This window comes from Cryptomeria japonica, chromosome 7 (assembly GCF_030272615.1).
Source record: "Cryptomeria japonica chromosome 7, Sugi_1.0, whole genome shotgun sequence".
NCBI lineage: Eukaryota > Viridiplantae > Streptophyta > Pinopsida > Cupressales > Cupressaceae > Cryptomeria > Cryptomeria japonica.
The window spans coordinates 102,863,564-102,886,412 of NC_081411.1; positions in this window are offsets into that span (position 1 = coordinate 102,863,564).

Below are 22,849 nucleotides of genomic sequence, written 5' to 3' on the forward strand. Positions count from 1 at the left end.
AGAGTAGCGTATGCAGTAAACATAATAGCGCATCCATCCCACAGTTCAGCGCTTGTAGACCATCATTCGGCGCATGCAATTCAAACGTTAGCGCATCAAATTTCTAATTTTCCTGCAGGCCTCAGTGCGGGAGAGAGAAAATGACAGAACAACGCTTCCAACACGCAGAGTAGCGCATTCAAAAAATAGAGTAGTGCATTGATACTTAGTTTTAGTGCGTCAAGGGTATATTATAGCGCAGGCAGTCTTTTATCTAGCGCATCGAAGATAGAAACAAAAATTGTAACCAAAAAGTAAATTTTAGACTTGTTGAAGTCCACAAAATCCTCTGTTTTTCTAACTACTGTGGTGGTATTTTGCAGGATTTCTGACATTTTATTGCAGGGGGAGGAGCTTAGTGACTTTTTTTTTTAGAACTATAAATTGTTTAAATTTCACTAGCTTGTTCAAGTTAGTTAAAATTTAAAGTCTTTTTAATTCTAGTTAAAGAAAATTGAACTCACCTTACTTTGAGCTGTAAAACGAACCATAACAAAACAATCTTTATTTTTTTGTAACAAAGGGATTTAAAATGAACTTCACCATCCTTTGGTGCATAAAAGGATTCACTTCAAATTTCTGTAAAGTAAAAGAATCACACATATCCAAGAGTCAGTTACAACTAAAGAGGGAAGATCTTCCCCTTTTAAGCGATTTCTTTTGCTGACAAAAAATATCGAATTTACTTTGTTGACCAAAATTCTTTTTCATAGATCAGAAAATCATTGCTTTGAAAGGATAAATTGAACACCATGTTTTTGTGGAGCAACATCTCTGCATAGATTTTAGCAAATCACTGAATTGAAAGGATAAAATAAACCAAATTGATTGCTTTGTCTCGAAAGTGGAAGGAATATGCTCTCCCTTTAACTGGATGATCAAAAATCTAGACCACTATTATAGTTTTCTTTACTTCAAGCAATAAAACCTTTAGCAGGCTTGCCTTCCCGAGGAGTTGAAATCAACTCTTAAAGCCATTTATGGTCGGTGTGAAGGGAACGACCTAAGTGGGGAATGGCTTTGACGCCAAGAATTCCAACCCACTATAATCAAATGTGGAAAGCGATGAAAGTCCTTTTCAATGGTTGCGCGCAGTGATTAGCCTTCCCCCAGTATCCTTGAGATACGTAAAGTCTTTATTCTAAAGGTTGGGAAGCCTCCTGAGGGAGTTTATCACTGACGGCCGAATGGGAAGCTTGATTACGAACCTTAGAAATAGAAACTTTGAGCCGAGTCAGTAACCAGACATTTATAACGTCATAGTGCAAGGGTGGGGAAGAATCCGCCCCCAAGATTACTCACCATATATCTCCCAAGATAACTACTCAACTGTGAAGCGATTCACTTTGAGTTAATTTCTGGCAAAAGGCAAAAAAATGGGCGCCCTCTAGGGGGTGACACGGCTGTTTGAGCTGACGGAGTATCGAGACTAGTGGGCTATGATGTTATTTATGACCCTTGATTAAAAAGTCTTTCTGAAGTGTATTACTTGTATCCAAACTTATTAAAACATTGGGGATTTGAACACATCCTCGCAGAACATACACTTTTTGTTAGATTAGGCAAAATGGTTGTACTTTTTGTGTCATGCTTGCATTTATTACTTCAGAAAATCATCCATCACACTTGAAAATTTCACAACAAAATTCAAAATCCACAAAAAATCAACCAACAGGAAAAATCAGTGCAGTTCAGCACCTTAGAGCAATCTCTTAGCGCGTGGAATAATTCTGTTAGCGCATCCAAACCTCAAATTAGCGCGTTGGTTCAAAACAGTAGCGTTTTCATTTAAAGGCAAAATAGTGTAAAGTCCTTTAGTGCATCCCAACAATAGTTTAGCGCGTAGAAGCAACATCTTAGCGCGTGGAAACCAAACATTAGCGCATAAAGTCAAACAATTAGCATGTCACAGGCCCAGGATAGCGCATAGATTTTTCAAATAATTAGACAACAATTTTCAAAAAATCCAAACTTTAGTGCGTGGAAGAAACAGCTTAGCGCTTAGGAACAAAACATTAGCGCATAAAGTCAAACAGTTAGCATGTCAGAGACCCAAGGTAGCGCATAACTTTTTCAACAGTTAGACAATAATTTTTCAAAGGTCCAAACTTTAGCGCGTGTCTGGGGGCAGCCTAGTGTGTGTGGTTGTTCTTTTAGCGCATCGAGAAATTTCAGTAGCGCATGTAGACTCTGTTCTAGCACGTGACCCAAAACAGAAAAACAAAGAGAAAAACCAAGAAAAATTTTGAAATTTCAAAACCATTTTTAGAAGCCTTTTTCATCAAAAACCATTTTTCATCAAATCAGAGTGACAAACAAACCACTAAAACTATTTCTTGAGCTAAATTTGTGTCAAAACAAAAGTTGTAAAATCCTAAATGAATCGCGCAATAGAAGATATCTCTCCTATCATAATCCGGAAAATTTCATCATCAGTATCAATCGAATCCTTTACCATCTTACGGATTTTTATCTCAAAACACTTGTTTAAAATTTTCAAATTGTCAAATCAAGTTTCCTGATCGGGAAGCTTTCTATCCATATCATTTGACACGCTTTGTCATGAAGGGCATCTAAACCTTTACGTTGATAGAGTAAGATTTGAAATTTTTCAAACAAGAATCAACTAAATCCAAACAAATCAAAGGAAACCATTGATCACTCATACATGACTAATCCCCTTATTCTAAGAAGAAAGAACCTCTAAAGTAACATCACATTGAAGAAACAACAACCTAGTTTTTCCAAATTCATCAAGAGAAATAAATTTTTATACATCAATCGTCAACTCTTCAAATCTCATTGGGTATTCCTTCATCACGTCAAACATTATATCCAAAACAAATCTAGCGAATTTGATAAAGAACCCCTGAAGACAAGAGCCTACTGTCAAAAGTCTGTTTTTAAATACACCATAAATCGCGGCGGAAAGATCAATCCAGCATTCTTGCCCGACGAGTGTATCACATATAACACATCTCGACCAGAACCACCCACCCCCAAACAACATATCAATGAGGCTTTTGTCCCTTTCATCACTGAAAGTTTCTACTAAAATGTCTGTTACTTCCTCTCAAAGAGACAAACAAAGCGAGACACATGCAAAATCAAGTATGAATCGAAGATTATCAAATCCTTTTGAAGTTCCACCCGTAGAAGAACTTGAAATTACTGAAGCACTTCTTAAGGAATGTGAAGAAAACTTTTCATTCCAAAAACTTGTTGAAAAGCTCATGGAAAATGACAAAGAAAAGTATCTGCTCATGCTTACAAGTAAAGGCGTTAAACTTCCTGAAGATTTCGACGCAAACGTTTTTCAATCAGGGTCTCAACAATATGCATATCAAGAACAACAAAGAGAATAAGAAACTCGCATACCTGAGCAACATATTCCAGAACAACATATACCAGAAATGCGTATACCTGAGCTCGAAACTCCAGAACAACACATACCGTTTACCACACCTTTTCAGTTAAGAACAAATAGGAGGGAAGAATTCATCCCTCGACAAGATAATGTGCTCTTGGTTGCTCTTACTCAACAAATGCAAATGTTGCAAAGACAAATACAAGATATGCAACAAGAGACAACAGTGCGGTACTCTATAAACGAAATTTGTCCTTATCCATTTGATAGGAGATTAAACATGGTACCTTTTCCTCCAAACTCAGATGTTCCTAAATTTGATAAATATGATGGGAAAAGTGATCCTCGGGATCATGTTCGAGAATTTTGCACCATGAGTCTTGAATTTGTTCATGATGACACTTATTTGATGAGGTTATTCCCAAGAAGCCTGGGAGGACAAACAATGGAATAGTTATCCAAGATTACACCACCTGTCAGATCATTTGATGAATTAGTTAACAAATTCATAACCCAATATTCCTATAATATTCAACATGCCATAACCATGCTCGATGTTTGCAATACCAAACAAAAAAACAATGAAACATTCATGATATTCCTTCAACGTTGGCGATGCATGGTATCACGATATCCTCGAGATATTCCTGAAAAGGAGAAAATGGAAATCTTCATCAATAACTTGAATGGTGAAATGAGTTACAGACTAAAACTTCAATGCATACCATCTTTCGCTAAATTGATTGAAAATGGCATTCAAGTAGAGGAAGCATGTGTCAAAAATGGAACACTCAAATTCTACAAGGAAGGAACCAACTCATCAAATTACAATAATCAGAACAACACCAACCTTGACAAATCTCAATTTTGGACTCGAAACAAAAATGAAGGCAACAATGAATCATATGATCCCAAATCTAAGCAACCATTGCTTGCATTATCCGGAAATCCTCAAAATACGAAGAATCCTAAAAATGCTACTCCTAGTGCTAACACATATGCACCAAACACTGATCACGGACAACTCAACACACACAACACCAATGATACTCAAAGCAAAAACATGAATCCAGGACCTAACAACAATTCACGCAACAACACAAACAATTTTCAAAAGCGTATCTTCACACCACTGGGACAATCATTAGAATCAGCATTCAGAGAACTTTTGGCAAACAAGATTCTTTCTTTGCCTCCAATCAACAACTATGAACCCCCAATCAAACCACCTTGGTGGAATGATTCACACTATTGTGATTTCCATCGCAACAAAGGTCATAGAACAAACGAATGCATGAGATTGAAACACATAGTACAGGACATGATTGATCGAGGTGACTTAACAGTGGATGGTCTCAAAACAAATGGTGATCACGGAGCCTTCAAAAACCCTCTTCCAAATTACAACAAAGATGGAGCATCAACCTTAGATGATACACGTGGAGCTCGTATTAATCACATCTACAACAACACCATCAACCACATATCAGCTGAAGATCATCAAGTCAATGTCATCACCATTCGAGATCGGCATGATCATGAATCTGTCAATGTAATGACCCGAACTCAGAAGTATGTCTTGAAAGGACATACTGCACCTATGACTACCACACCAAAAACCCAATATGACTTGGTTAGCCAACTACGCAAGACTCCAGCTCAGATATCTATCCTAGAATTATTGAAACTATCACCAAAACACAAAAACATATTGGAGCAAGCGCTATTGGAAACAAATGTACCTCACAATCTGGATACAGACAGATTTCAAGCCATGGTCGCCCATATGACAGGACCTCATAACCTCACCTTCTCAGAGCTTGATAATACTTCATTGAGTCATCCACATAATACTCCTCTCCATATTGAAGTCATTGTTTGCAAACACCAGGTAAAAAGAGTCTTAATAGATGGAGGAGCCGGACTTAATATATGTACTTTAAAGCTTATCAGTGCACTAGGCTTCTCAGAAGAATCTATTGATCCTTGCAAAAAGATTACCATAAAGGCATATGATGATGAGGAAAGGTCCTCTAAAGGAACAGTGATATTACCTATTCAAGTAGGACTAGTACAAAAGGATACTATATGTCAGGTCTTAGATATTGATCTCACTTACAATATCTTGTTAGGATGACCCTGGATACATGAAATGCAAGAAGTACCTTCTATGTATCACCAGTGTGTCAAATTTCCTTATGATGGACAAGAAATCTCCATATCAGTAGATCATAATCCATTTCAACATTGCAACGCAATGGGGGCAGCTCAAGATAGTTTGGTTACTCATAATAGAGAAAAGAAGCGATCCTTGACATCAGACCTACAACCAGCAAAACCCAACTCCTTTTTTGAAAACTTCAAACAGAAGATGCAAATCAAAGACCAGGGCATGGGAGAATACTCTTTGGAGCCTTTATGTTTGGCCAAATTTCCAACATCACCTAGATTGCATGGTTTGCCTACTACATCAACACATCTGGCCTCTCAGCCCATCACTAAATTTGATGGTACCTTTATCCAATTGGGTACTCTAGCACATGAATCAGAAGACAAAGACGTTCTTAGCTGGTTATACAAAGATGAGGAAGAAGATAATAGAGCAGCCGCACTGGACATTGTTCTCCCAACACACCTATATGGAAAAGGATACTTAATCATGAAGCAAATGGGATATGATGGTAAAGGACCTATTGGGAAGCGCAAGGAAGGAGTCACTGAACCTATAGATCTTCCTTCACAACCTAGTAGAAACAAAGCAGGATTAGGTTCTAAACTCACGTTCCTATTGAAACGGCCACCACACACAATTGCAAAACCTTAGTGGAAGGTAAAGAAGAAGTACAACAAAGAATCCTGGCAGGAAGCACTCTTTGAATCAGCAGAAACAATCTGCAAGACACGAGAATGTCAAGATCAAAAGTTACATCAGGGAAAGCTTCTAAGTCATAAAACGGCCATATCTACTGCAGTAGCCCATATTCAAACACCAATGTCTCAAGAACAAATCATGTCATCTCCAGAAGCCGTTATTCCTCCTTGAAGAAGCACAGTCTATGAACAAATCCAGCAAGTGGAAGATGGATCGGACACAGAATCAACACAAAATATCAAAGTAGTATCCATCATCAAGGATTTGTTTTCACCATACAACATACCTGTTTGCAGCACAGATAGAATCTGGGATGATACCTATGAGATAGATTCCAATGAATATGAATGGGGTACCTGTTCCAATACTACTACAAATATCCCAGATGATATTGATTCCATATCCCTTTCTCAAGAAGAACATAACGTAGAAGATAGACCTCTTGAATTTGGACCACAAAATATCTATGACGTCAAGGAAAGCGAACAGAAACATTATAAACAAGCCTATGTGGAAGATGATACCATCGAAGACCTCGATGAAACCTTGGGCTACTTTAAAACCAAGAACCATCACAATGAAAACTCTGTCCTCACACTTACAGTAGCCAAACTTGATCCACCCAATGATTCCCTACCACTTGTCTTTCCTGATCTCATCAACTGGGATGAACCTAAAATCCATGATATACCAATTTTCCCAGATGATGAATCTATTATCCATTATCTATGTATCGTAAATCCCGAAACAGGCTCTACCAGTGAACAAAGTAACGATGTCTGCCAAATAGGGAGTGCCAAGTCTCTCAGTCGCAAAAATACATCAAATAAAGGATCTGACGCTGAAAACTAGTTAATGGCAGCTCTAGATCCCAAAAAAGTAAAAATAAAGGACGCATCTAAAGGTGAAAACCTTTTTAAGGCACCTGGTGATGGGAGACTTGACACTCTTCCTGAACATTTTCATGAGCGATCACCCATATTGATTGAGCCCACTCAATCAATCAACATTGGTACCACAGAAGCAGCCAGAAACATACACCTTGCAGAATCTCTGACAGAGGAAGAAAGATCGGCATTCATCATCTTCTTTAAAGGACAAAAAATTAACTTTGCTTGGTCATATGCTAATATGCTTGGAGTTGATCCACACTTAGTCATGCATCACTTGTCCATTTCTACAGAAGTCAAGCCAGTCAAGCAAAAGCTACAAAAGATAAATCCATAGGTGGCACTCATGGTCAAAACTAAACTGAAGAAACTATTAGATGTCGGATTCATCCGACCTATTGACTATGCAGAATGGATTTCCAACATCGTTCCAGTATCAAAACCAGATGGTAGTATCAAAATATGCACTGACTTTAGGGACATCAACAAAGCTTGTCCAAAAGATGACTTTCCTCTGCCAAGTATCGATATAATTGTAGACCTCACAGCAAGCCATGCAATGCTCTCATTAATGAACGGTTTCTTAGGCTATAATCAAATCAAAATAGCTCCTGAAGATCAAGATAAAACAGCATTCACTTGTCCTTGGGGAACGTACTATTGGAATGTTATGCCTTTTGGCTTAAAGAATGCAGGAGCCACATATCAAAGAGCAATAACAACAATATTCCATGACATGATGCACACATTTATAGAAGACTATGTGGATGATTTACTAGCTAAATCCTTCACCAGAGCTGAACATCTCGGTATCCTAACAAAGATCTTTGATCGATTGTAGAAATTCCAAGTCCGGCTCAACCCTAAGAAGTGTGTCTTCGGGGTTACATCAGGCAAGTTATTGGGCTACATAGTCTCAGCTAAAGGTATTGAAGTTGATCCAGCAAAGGTACAAGCTATTATGGACATGTCACCACCAAAGAATATTAGTCAACTCAGATCTCTACAAGGATGACTTCAATCAATCAGGCGATTCATCGCTCAACTAGCAGATAAAAGTCTACCATTTAACCATTTGCTACACAAAAATGTACCATTCAGATGGGAGACTAAGTGTGTGGAATCTTTTTACCAAATCTAACAGTACCTAATAAATCCACCAGTTCTAGTACCACTAGTCGCAGGAAAGCCTCTTATACTATATATCTCCACAACAGATATATCACTGGGGGCACTATTGGCACAAGAAGGTCAACAAGGAAAGGAACGAGCTATATATTACATCAGTCGGACATTGAATGGCTATGAACTCAACTATACATTCATTGAGAAGGCTTGTCTAATAGTGGTCTTTGCATCTCAGAAGTTCTGACATTATATGCTAGCACACACCATTAAGCTAGTAGCTAAAATTGATCCTCTCAATTATCTACTCAGCAAGGCAGCTCTTACAGGCCGATTGGCTAAATGGGTCATGATTCTCAGTGAATTTGACATCCAATACATAGAAAGATGAGCCATCAAAGGACAAGCAATTGCAGATCAGCTGGCTGAAGCACTGCTACCAGGAAAACAAACCATGGAGATTGAATTTCCAGATAGGGACATTCTTGCTCTTTCTTCCAAACAATGGACCCTATACTTTGATGGATCCTATACACAACATGGTTCAAGGGCCAGCATTCTATTCATCACTCCTGAAAGACACACTATGCCAAGATCATATAGGCTTATGTTTCCATGCACAAATAATGTGGCGAAATATGAGGCATTAGTTATAGGCATCAAAATGGCTGTCGAATGGAAAATCACAGAGTTAAAAGTCTATGGAGACTCACAACTAGTTGTTAATCAAATCAACAACAACTATCAGACAAAGGATGACAAGCTACTACCCTACAAATGGATGGATTGAAGCAGTTCCCATGACCACAGTGACTGGGAAACAAATTGCCTCTTTTATCCTAAATTATCTGATCTGCAGATATGGTATCCCAAGTTCCATCATCACAGATAATGGACGACCTTTCAAAAACCAAGATGTACAGGAACTATGTGAAAAATTCAAAATACAACATCAGGTTTCTACACCATACTACCCACAGGGCAATGGTCAAGCAGAAGCATCTAACAAGACCATCTTGAAAATCCTAAAGAAAATAGTGAATGATGCAGGCAAAGATTGGCACATACAACTCAATCCAGCACTTTGGGCATATAGGACTAGCATCCGCATGCCTACAAGAGCAACGCCATACTCATTGGTATATGGATCAGAGGCCATTTTACCCTTGGAGGTAGAAATTCCATCTCTCAGAGTCTCTTTGAAAGGTTTAATCCCAGATGAAGAATATCGAGTTAACCGATTGCAAGAACTTGAACTATTAGATGAAAGACTCCAACATGCTTACACTCATCTCAAAGCATATCAGCAATGCATGTGCAGAAGCTACAATCACAAGGTCATTCCCAGAAACTTCAAGATTGGTGACCTAGTCCTCAAAGAAAATCCAAGAAATCAACAAGATAGAGAAAAGAAAGGGAAATTTGAACCTAACTGGTTGGGTCCCTATGTCATCATATCAGCCTATGGATCAAGTGCCTATCAGCTTACAACTTCAGAAGGAGATGTGCTCGACGACCCAAATAACAACATTCATCTAAAAAAATACTATACTTGAATAAGCCTAGTGCATGGAAAAAGTCGAAAACAATCAAAAAAAAAAAATCCAGAAAAAGCAAAAACAAAGTACAATAAAAACAAATGGTGAAAACCTGGTAAACAGGTGCTCTTGTGAAAGAACGGCTCCTCTATCTATCTCCATGCCATTTTATCCATCAAACCGTTATCGACCATCGCCCGACACTTAGTGTATATTCATTCAGGACATACTTAGCGTAGTCACTATCCTGGGTTATCCATCTATATCTATCCTCTTACCGCATTCCACCATGGCTTGAAAATCACTGTACATAATCATATTCGGAGGCACACTCAGCTAGGGGCATTAACTTGTTCAAACACTTGCATACATTCAAGACATCACAACTATTGCAAAACTTAGAAGCATGACATCCATCAACCAAAACTACACTTCATCGCCAAACCAAAACAGAACAATTCACAAAAATATCAAGGATGGATGATTTTCTGAAGTACTAAATGTTGCATTATCACATAAAAGTCTTGACTATTTTTGCATTTTGAACTTTTTAATTATTGGAATCTACTCCTTATCTCATAAAATGCTCCAAAGTAGAGATCATGGGGAACTTCCAATATTTTCTTAGTCTTCTGTCTGGGAGGCGATCACTTGCACTGTGTGAATCCTTGCCTTGAGACGTGATACATCAAATATCACTGAAGGCTTGATTCCACTTAACGCATACAAATGATCAAATCTTGTCTGTTTATGCAATACGCACTCAGGTCGTCCTGGTTCAATTATACCTTGACGCTTGTGCTATCTTGCAAAATCAAAATCATGTAAAATTTGCTTAGGTCATTATGGTTCAATTATACCATTATGCTTGTACAAATTTTCAACATATCCTAAACAAATCAATGCTCAATGATGATATTTACAAAGAAAGCAAACAAATGGCTATATTGGATGGCAAATGCAAAATGAGGATGCTCCAAAAACATTAGATGCATATCATTTCTTAATTAAATTGCATATCATTTCTTAGCTGCATATCATTTTACACTAAGTTGCATATCATTTTTTTATTAGTTGCATATCATTTTAAACGTCATTGCATATCATTTTACATTTAGTTGCATATCAAATCATACATCTCATTTTCAAGATACATCTCACAACATATAAAAGCATACATCCTGTAGCATACATCATATCATCTATGTCAGCATTGCATCATCATGAAGAAATAACTCACATAACATGCATCCATATACACACACTCACAACATGATCAAAAATGGTGCCCCATATATATATCTCAAAAATGATCCAAATGTACAAAATGTGTCAAAACTGTGTCCAGTACAAATAATACAATGCTCAAAAATACAACAGAGACCATGTCTCTCAAGTATGACTATCCCCTAACGAAGATGGTCTCGCTCCAGATGCACCCGCCCCTAGATCTCCAGGAGGGTCCTGTCTCGGTGGCCCCGTCACACCTCGGCTCTCCGACCATGACCCAGTATCTCGAGATCGGCTGGATCTCGACTGTGCAAAACTCTATACTCATCGGTCCTTGGGTATTGCCACCTCATAGTGCCGCCTGTAATACTCTGCCTCCTGGGCTCTCAGCGCCAGCTCTCTCAGGGTGTCTCTCATCGGACCACCCGCCGCTACTCTCTGCATACTGGACACCACCTCCTCCGCTCGTCCCCGCTACTCTATCTCGGTATCTCGCTCAGTGGTCAACTGAGAAATCTATCGCTGATAGGTCAAAATCTGTGCCTGCAACTGCTGAACGATCACCTATAGCATCTGGATCTGTGCATCCTCCATATGACCAGGGATCCGAACCCGTAGTGGTACCTGTGCTGGAGGAACCCCTCCCACTCGGCCTGTCCTCGGTGCTGGAGGTGGGAGTACATCTATCCTCCTCCTCTGGGCTGGTTGCCCCGCCTCCTCTGTACCCCCCACTGCAGCTAGCACCTCCCCCACTCTCCCCTCTCCACCGGCTCTGATAGCCAAATCACCTCTCCCTCTATCTATCCTCCCCTATCGCACTGCTCTCTCCACACCCCTATCTCCTCTCCTCACTCTACCTCCTCGCCTCCCTCTCACTCCTCTCCCTCGTCCATCTCCTCCATCATCCCCATCACCTCCATCATCTACCCCATCTCCCACCTCCTCATCCGAATCAAATGATGGCCTCATCTCCTTAGGCTTAGAAATCCTGGCCACCGCTCATGCAGCAAACAATTGGGCAAAATCATCTGTCATACCCGCATCCTGAATCTCAGGGGCATAATCCCATATCTACCCTGCTAAACCAACAAACTCCTCTACCGCCACCACACTATCAATGGTCGGCCCCCAATCTGCTATATCCTGCTGCCACCGTGCATAAAGGCACGCTCCTTGTGGAATACCCTGCTAGCGCCCAAACTGCCTCAAAACTCGGGTCACCAGGAATCTCTCAATAACGAACGGGGTCCTCCTGATCAGGTACCGGGTCATAAATACAAAGGGCATCTCCAGCCCATCCTCGGCCCACACCTCACATCTTGTGTACGATCTCTAGGTGACCGTATCAATGTCATCAAGAACCCTCCTCCAGTGCTCTAGTTTGCCCAGCTTGCGCTGGACAACTAGACCCCTGTATCCATAGGCATATGCACATCCTACGGGCATGTCCCTGTCTGCTAGTGGCCTCGCTGCTGGAATGTGCTCCCAGCACCATACCTGTAATAAAGTCATGCCAGCTGACAAACTGCTATAACCGAGGTATAATACCTCATGTAGACCCCTATATAAATGAGCCAACATAGCTGACCCCCATGCAAACCTCCAGCCCTGAGTGACCATCTCCTCCAAAACTAGCCCCCATCCCACCGAGAATCCCTTTGACCTGCGATCAGGACAAAAGAATCCCCCAATGAACCCTACTAGTACGGATGGCAGCGGTGCATAATCTAAATCTAGAAACTCCTGCCATGGGATCTCATAGCTGCAGACTGTATCATCCTAAAAAATGTGGCACAGTGCCTCTGTGCCACCCTCCTCTGACTGCTCGTATGGTAGTAGTGCACCTACCATAGGGAATGCGCAAAATCCTGTAATAGTCCTTAGGCGTGACTGTCATCTCTCTAGTGGCAAAATGGAAGGTGTTCATATCACTATGCCACCTCTCTACCAAAGCTGTCAATAACCCTCGGTTCATAGTGAACCGAGGCATATCCAGGAGAGAAGTCAATCCACATCTCTCAATAATGTCAAGATTGGCCTACGACAAACGCGGTATCAATGTCCACAGTCTAGGAAATCTCTCTCGTGACTGCACCACACCTAATCACTCCTGTCAACAAGCAAAACAAATCCAATATTAGTTTCCACATCAAAACAAAGATATCAAAATCAAACTCACATCAACAACATGAAACAATTTGCTCATCTATCTCAAAGTTCAAAATCCTATCATTTCATATCAAACTTGTAAAACAACTCAAGTTCTCAACAACCATATCAAAACTTGTAACACAACTCAAGTCTCCACAATCACCTAAACTTGTAAAACAACTCAAGTTTTCCACCCATATCAGCTTGTAACACAACTCAAGTTTCCAACCCATATCGGCTTGTAACACAACTCAGGCTTCACACACATTGAACTTGAAATAGAACACGCAAATAAATCATATTCTGATCAATACAACACATTAGTATCTATACATAACTTGGAAAATCATAAATCAAAACAAGTTATACCAACACTCATATTGGATAAATCCATCACATCATGATAGGCAAACAAAGCAAATTTTCAAATCGGCCCATCTTCCAAAATTTTTTCAGATGTGCTAAAACAGATGCTCAATGCGCTAAAAAACTCCCACGCGCTAGGCTGTCTCTCCTAAATGACCATATTCCTAAATGAATATTTTATATTCATTTCTCTATTTAATTAAATCCAATTTAATTAAATTATCCATATTCTTCTATTTTATTAAGTAAATTACTCAATTTATTTAAATAAAATTCACTATACCATTTAATGAATAAATCATTTTATTCAATTAAATCCCCCCTATCCACTTTTAATTAAATTCAAATTTAATTAAATAGTTATCCTAAATTGAATAAATCTAATTTATTTAATTTCCCCAAATTGTAACCAAATTGAATTAAATTACTTTATTTCAATCCTATTATCCCTCTATCCACTTGCAAAATCCCAAACCCCTTTCTAATCCCTTCTAGAATCTTCTAATCGCTTCTAATTAACCTAACCCCTCCTCTAAACTTTGTCACATCCCTAAGCAAAGGGAAGTCACTTCTCAAAACCTCAAAGTCTTTGATAACCATTAAAGACTTTCAACCTTCAACCACTTAAAACCTCAAAGTCTTTGATAACCATTGAAGGCTTCCAACTTTCAACCACTTAATCCCCAAAGTCTCCAATAACCATTAATGGTTAACTCAAACCCTCCTACATGGTTAAAACATTTGTTTTGACTCAACCTTCATCCAACCCAAGGGTCTCATCAGGCCTTTAATGCTTTGACCATGATTATCTCTTAATCATTTGCACAAAGGTTTATCCTTGGATTAACTCTTAATCCATTGGGTAAGCCTAACTTAAGCTTAACCCTTATCTCCTAGATAACCTTAAGGTCTTCTCAGGTATTTAATGCCTCCAACCCCTTCTCTCAACCCAACCCTATGTTGACACTTGTCACCATTTCATTGGTGCCAATTACAAACATGGATCCCCAACTTTCAAATTCAACCCTTGATTGAATCTTTCAATCCTGACCATCCATTGCCCTATTTTTGCTATAAATAGAGCTCCCATTCCAACAATTAGAATCCTCCAAGTTTATATTATCACACTTATGCTCAAATGTATTTAAGCTCACATATCATTTTATGCTCATCATTTAGCCTCTCTTTGCAATAGAATTTAGTCTAAATATGCATGTTTAGAATACTTTCTTTATCATTTAGCTCAATCATAGACTAACTATATCATGTTAGGATAGTATTCATACTAACCTTGTCATCTTATCATCTAGTTTATTGTATTTCTAAAATCAGGCATAGTTTAGAATACATCTCATTCTAAAATCAATCAAAGTATCCCTCGTTCTTGCATTTGCCATCCCTAAACCATTTTGCTCAATGATCTGAGAGCAAAAACATTGGTTTGAGGGACATTGTGAGATAGAGAACCATGGGACCCTCCTTGGGAAGCTGAGTAATACTTTATTACTCCATAGCTTGCACCAAGAAGTCCTGCCACTTTTTCCGCATACAATTTTAAGCCTAATTCTTCTATTAATTGAATAAATCTTTATTTATTTAATTAATTCATTTATCCTCTTCTAGCCTTATTTCTCATTTAAATAAATACTTTTATTTATTTAAATTATCTTTTACCTAAATTAAATAAATATCTTATTTATTTAATTGATCCCACTTCCTCTATTAATTAAATAAATCTTTATTTATTTAATTATTTCATTAACCTTTTCTATCCATGACACATGTCATTCATCTCTTAATTCCTACACTACTTACCCTCTAATCATAGCAGACCATTTACCTTTTACACCTCTCAATCTTATCCCTCCATTTCTTATAGTGTCTTCTATATAAGGAAATGCTTCCTTCATTATCAATCCTAATAAAACTATGCATTCCAACTACCCGACTATGCTTTCGAACATACATATACGATCCTACTTGCAACCACATTTCCATTCTTTGTTGAGCTCTTGTGCACACATAAAATTTGAGAGAAAATATATCAAGAAAGATCAATGGAGATAGGAAGAATATAGATCCAAACCCTATTGGACATGTGATGGTATAATCTTTGTGATTTCATTTGATTTGCATTGTCTTAGGTAATCTTCATAATTACAGCTCCAAGAATGTGATAGAAACACAACTTTTTTTCATAATTCTATTAAGGCTCAAAGTTATGGTAACTCTATTACCTCTCTCATATCTTTAGAAGGGGTTCATCTTTCATCTCAAGAATAAATTGCTAGGGAAGTTGTCAGTTATTTTTCTAATTTGTTTACCAAAGAGGATCTTGAAGATATGGTGGAAGAGAGGGCCATCTTGAACTGCATTCCCCCTCTTGTCTTTGTTGAAATCAATGATGATCTCTTGCACCCCATTTTTTGTCTGAACTTGAGGGGTTTGTGTTTCAAGTGAAAAAGGGCAAGGCTCTTGGCTCTAACGGGTTTCCTATTGAGTTTTTTTGGGAACTTTGGGAGATTATAAAGTATGATCTTCCAAATGTGGTTCATGAATCTCATAGGAATAAACAAATGCTCAAATCTATGAATTCTACCTTCTTGGCTCTAATTCCTAAGAAGGAGGGGGCTAATAGCTTCGATCAGTACAAGCCTATTACTTTATGTAATGTTCTCTATAAGATAATCACTAAATTGATTTTTGAATGACTCAAACCTCTCCTTTGCACTTTGGTTTCTAAGGAACATGATGGTTTCATTGATGGAAGATATATCCTTGATGGAGTTGTGATAGCAATGGAAGCTATTCATTTGATGTCTTCCTTTAAGGAGAAGGCTATGTTTATTAAACTTGACATGGCCTAAGCTTATGATAGGGTGAGTTGGGATTTCTTATAGAAGATCCTTTTGGATTTTGATTTTGAAGAAGAGTGGGTGAATTGGATTCTTAGTTGTGTGACTTCTACCTCCTTCTCAATTCTTATTAATGGGGAAACCTTAGAATTGTTTAGTGCTTCGCGGGGGCTTTGGTAAGGGGACCTTTTATTTCCCTATTTATTTATTCTCATGGCCAAAGGTGCTGGCAAATTTCTCACTTCTCAAGTGATACATGGTCTTATTTAGGGGTGGAATTGAAGCAATGCTCTACCTCCCTACTCTCATCTTCATTTTGTGGATGACATAGGTTTGATGGGAAGGGCCGGAATTAGTGAGGTAGTGAATTTTAGGAGAGCTTTGGATATCTATTGCAAAGCCTCGGGTCAAAAAATTAATGAAGATAAATCATCCATATATTTCTTTAATGCTCCCCAACTTATTTAGAATAGGATTACTAGGATCCTCAAATTTCAGATGGGGTCCCTTCCTTTGTTGTACCTCGAGATTCCTTTAGATTTAGGGATTCAACGCAGAGATTTTTGGCAAGGAATTTTAGATAAATTTTGTTGCAAGGTTAATCATTAGACTTACAGGTGCTTATCTTCTGCTGGAAGAGTGATTCTTCTAAAGATTTTGGTGCAAGTGCTTCCCATTTATAAGTGTTTGTTGCAGGCTCCCCCTCCAGCTTTGTGAGAGAGTTTGATGCTCTTTCAAGTAGATTTCTTTGGTTTGGTAGTTTTCTTTCTTCGAAGTGAAGTTTAGTTAAATAGGACCTTGTAGACCAAGACATTCTGGGGGTCTTTGCCTCAAATCTTTTGCTTTGGTTAGCAAGACCTTGCTAGCTAAGCTATATTGGAAGTGGTGTAATAGTTAGGATCAGGACTTGGCCAATATTTTAACCCACAAGTATCTCTCTGGTACTGCTGATCATGAGGTGCCTCATCTTAGTTTAGTGGGTAGGAGCTCTTGTATCTGAGATACTCTTTAAAAAAGGTGCCCAACTTATTAAAGATGGCCTTTTCTAGATTTGTAATAGAGGCTTTGAAGCTCTTTTTTGGTTGGACTCTTAGGATGGTCACCCTCCTATTCTATCTAGTTATCCATAGCTTCAGCCTCTTTGCAAAATTTTCACTGATGTTGGATGGGTTAAGGTGAAGAATTTCAAAATGGTTAGGCACATTGGACAGGTTGAGGTTACTTGCTAGAAGAATCCTCTTGAATGGCCCTTGGGTGTCTTGGATGAAGATCGTGTGGTATTGGTTAATATCTTGAAGGGTAGGTTATGTAGTTCCCTCAAGTAGAGAGATATTTTGGCTTGGGGTCCTAGCCCAAAAGGCAAGTTTTCTGTTGTTGAAGGTTATGCTCATCTTGATAGGAAATTGCATGGTTTGATGGATGTTCCCTAGTGAAAGAAGGTTTGGAATAACATCTCAAGGCCAAAATGTAATTTTTTCTTATGGTTGGCTTCTCAGAGGAAATGGCTCACGTGGGAGAATCTTTGTAGGAGAGGCTTCCAGAGACCATCTATCTATTATCTTTGTATGAATAATGAGGAAGACTGCTTCCACTTTTTTTTTCTATGCTCTTTCTCCGGGGAGATTTGGCACAAGTAGTGGGAGGCTTCATAAAATGCTTGTTTTCATGTTACCTCCTTAATTGACTTTTGGGATAGCTTGGGCAAACCCCCAACGAAGACCTCTTTTCTTCAAGTGGCCTTGGCTATTGGGCCAGCCCTTATTATCTAGAATCTGTGGCTAGAAAGGAATTGAAGGGTCTTTTGTGATTCACATTTAGGGAGTCCTCAGCTATGGAAGAAGATAGTTAATAGGCTTCAGGAGACAATCTCGGCTAAGTAAAATTTGTCTGAAAATGTTGATCTGGGTGATTATGCTATTGTAAGGAATCTACAATTAGAAAACATTAAAATGGACTCTGTTGTTGGAAATAGATCTCGACATGTGAAGCAACAGATAAGTACAGATGGAAGGTGGATTCCCCCTCCTATGGGAATATTAAAAATTAATACATATGGCACTACCCGTGAGAATCCTGGACATGTAGATATTGGAGGTATAGGTAGAGGTGATGATGGTTGTGCAATTTTTTTCTTCTCTATTTATATAGGGCAGCACTCTAACAATCTTATGGAGGCCCTAGCTATTAAGATTGATATTGAGCGAGGTTTTTCTTTACTATGGAGGAAGATTATTTGTGAGTCATATTCTCAAATTGTTGTTGGATTTGTGAGTTGGCAATTAGCTTTAGTGGTTAGACAGATTTTACAACTATGTAATACATTGGAATTTGTCTCCTTTTGTCCTATTCCCAAGGAGTGGAATAGATTGACTAATTGTTTGGCCAAGTGGGCTTCAGAGCATGTTGATGGTTGGGATTTTAGTGGAAGGGATGGTCTACCTCCTAAATATCTTGAAACTTTAGATAGGTTAATGCTAGAACACAAGATGATGTAAGAGCACCTAGTGGTGTAGGATCAATTTCCCTTTTATGTTTGTTTCCTTTTCATTGTTATTTTTGAGGCCCTTCGAGGCCCCGGATGAGCCTGGTTTTTGGTGTAATTCCAAAGTAGTTGGCCTTTGGGCCTTCATGTGTGTTATTTATGATAGTTTTGATACTTAATATAAGTAAAGATCCAATAACCAACAAGATGAGAGGGGGGGGTGAATCATACAAACTTAATCTTCCATAAAAACATCAGATTCAACCTCGGTAACATATACTTCAATAATATAACCAAAACTGTTAAACATGCAAACTCAAAAGCATATAAACATCATAAACCTCATAACACCAGATTTAATGTGGAAACCCAAATAGGGAAAAACCACTGTGAGATTTCAAACCCACTAAGAAATATACTCTTCTAGAGTATGCTCAGTTAAAAGCAAATCCTGTTAAAGATTACAAACACATCGCTAGATGTGACCCGGTTAAGGGATTTCCCTCAGATCTGTTAGGATCTTCACCTTGTTAGAAGTGACCTTGCTAAAGGATTTCAAGCACTCAATTAGAATGTCACCTTGCTAGAGGGTTTTACAAATAAGACTGTTAAGTCCACTTGGTTAAGAGATTTTCTGTCACTTTCACAAAATAACAATAATAAAAATCTATCTGCAACTTCACATCTAAAATGCTAAAGCAAATTCCTATTTGTTCAATACAATCTAGACATAGAACTAATCTTGTCTATCTGCAGGGCTTCTATACTCTGTTATCCAAACAGGTCTTCAAGCTTCTGTGCTCAGTAATCACTATGTAGCATCCCTGTGCATACACTTGCCCACATACATTGTTTATCAACAGTTTCCTATTTATAAACAATTAGGTAACCGCATAATCTCCTTGATCACATTTCCCGTGATCAATCATAGCCATCAGATCTTCAATCTTGTCCAGGTTCAATGCATCTTTTGATTTGAAAATGTTTTACCCCACCTTGGAACTTGCATACATTTCTTGGAACTTGTGCTAGGGTATTGCAGTTCAATTTGCGTTGTAGATCTTCATGCCGACTTTCCTTTGCCTTAGATTCTTACCAAAATTCATGCATGGCATACCGATCATTTAATCAGTTCCAGCTCATCAACTTCCTTCATTAAATACAACAAGTAAACATTTAATGCATTCTGTTATAGCTCGGTTACAACTCGGTAAATACTAAACTTCACTTGGTAGACATTCTGCCTTCTTTAACTGATACCGATAACCTTAGGGTTTACCAACTAGGTTCTTTGCTTGATAACATAGTATAGTATTAACCTTACAATTTACAACATATGTATGATGTTAAAACAATCTAAACATCATGATCTCATCATTGTCTGACTCGGTAATAGTTGCCCATTGAATACCTTATTCATCATATTCTTTCTGTGTCTTTTACCAACATCTTTATATTCTTCAAATCATACATCTCAAGATATGGCAACATCATACTGAATTAGAAAATCAATTTCTTGACATCAATGACAAAATAATAATATCAAGATAGTAAACATCCTTAATCAGTTATATCAATAATCATTAACAACCTTCTCAATATCCTTATTGAAATGCCAACAATCTTTCATTGTCTATTATAATGCTAAATTGCCAACAATCTCCCCCTTTGGCATTGATGGAAAAACCAATTGATTTGACCTTAAAAGATTTGGATTGCTGTGATTCTGAAATGCTGAAATTCTCTCCCCCATACATTAGAATTCTCCTCTTCTTTTTAGTCCTTTTTTCAATCTGAAGTCTTCTCCCCTTTATAGTATTCTTCTCCCCCTTTGACAACAATGCCAAAAAGTAAAGAAATAAAACATAATTTCTTCCTGTATGAAGTGATTTCCTACTGTTGTGTATTAATTCAGTCTCGGTCAGAGCATTTTGTCTTCAATTCCTGTTCCCTATAATATTTCCTGTATTATTTCCTGTACACCTTTAGAAAACATCCTAAAGGGTGTAAATCAACGTCAACTCCCAAAAGATATTCAATAGAGTCATCGGATTGATGCTTTCACCGAAATCGGTCAGTGAGTAGAAGATAGGGGTAGGACTCCTAACTTACTTCTGAGATATTCAAAAGTGTCCCTTGGTAGTGGCTTGGTGAAGATATCTACTATTTGTTCCTTTGTGCTAGCATACTCCAACACCACTTTCTTCTCTTGAGCTTCTTCTCTGACATAATGATATTTGATAGAGATGTGCTTTGTCTTAGAGTGCATAATAGGGTTCTTTGAAATATTAATGGCACTAGTATTGTCACAGAATATAGTTACTGGCTCGGTAACTTTCTCATTTATAACTTCCAACAGTTGTTTGATCCATGGAATGTTGGTACAATTCAATGCTGTAGCAATGTATTCATCTTCTACTGTTGACTGTAAAACACATCCTTGTTTCTTGCTAAGCCAACTCACTAGTCTTTCTCCTAAAAAGAAAGCTCCTCCACTTGTGCTTTTTCTATCATCAATGTTGCCTGCTCAATCAGCATCAGTATAAACTTTTAAATCAAAATCATTTCCTTTCTGATATACTAAGCCATAATCCTTTATGCCTTTCAAGTATCTAAAAATTCTTTTGATTGCTATCATGTGTGTTTCCTTAGGATCTGCAGAGAATCTTGCAACTATACCTACTATATGTGCTATGTCTGGTCTGCTATGAACAACATATTGTAGCTTTCGAATCATGGATCGGTAAAGTGTCTCATCAACAGATGCAGATTCATCATTCTTTGATAATTTACAGTTGGTAGTCATAGGAGTACTTACTGGTTTTGAATCCTCCATTCCAAATTTCTTCAAGATTTCCTTTATGTACTTGGATTGAGTAATGAAAATCTTATTTTTCATTTGCAGTATCTGTAAACCTATAAAATACTTTATCTCCTGATTAATGACATCTCAAATTCTTTTCTCATTTCATTTCCAAAGTTCTTGCATAAAGAGTCATTTCCACAAAATATAATATCATCAACAAATATGGCTGAGATCAGTATTCCATTTTCATCATTCTTCATGTACATATTGTTGTTCTCACTTGTCCTTATAAAACCAATCTTAATCAAATAAGAGTGCAATCTTTCATACCATGCTCTAGGTGTTTGTTTCAAACCATATAAAGCTTTGTTCAATTTACATACCTGATCTTTATTCTTGTCTTCAACAAATCCTTCAGGTTGTTCAATAAAAACTTCTTCTTCCAATATTCCATTCAGAAATGTAGATTTGACATCCATTTGATATACCTTGAAATTTTTGAAAGCAACATATGTCAACAATGTTCTCACTGCTTCAAGTCTAGCAACAGGTGCAAAAGTTTTAGCATAATCAATTCCTTCTTCTTGAGCATAACCTTTGCAAACTAGTCTTGCTTTGTTTTGAATGACCTCTCCTTTTTCATTTAGCTTGTTTCTGAAAATCCACTTTGTACCGATTACATTTTTGTCCTTTGGTCTTGGGATTAGTGTCCATGTCTCATTCTTCTTGATTTGATCAATCTCTTTTGTCATAGCATTTATCCAATCTTCATTGTTAAATGCTTCTTTCACTATTCTCGGTTCAAATTCAAATATCGAACATGTGTTTAGTCTCAGTTTGTTCGTTGTCATCCCTGGATCATCCTTATCTCCTATAATCTAACTTGGTGCATGATGTCTTTTGACATACTTGGCTAGTACAAGCTCAGTAGGCTCTATATGGTCTTCTTCATCACTCAGTAACTGGATATTCTCTTCATTTTCTTCAACAGTTTTCTTGGTAAAACTTGTCAGTTGAACATAGACAAATTCATCATAGTCTTCTGGTTCCTTGGAATTTCCTTCATCATTTCTTTCTACAAATTCATCAATTTTCACATTTGCACTTTCTACTATTTTGTTAGATGAT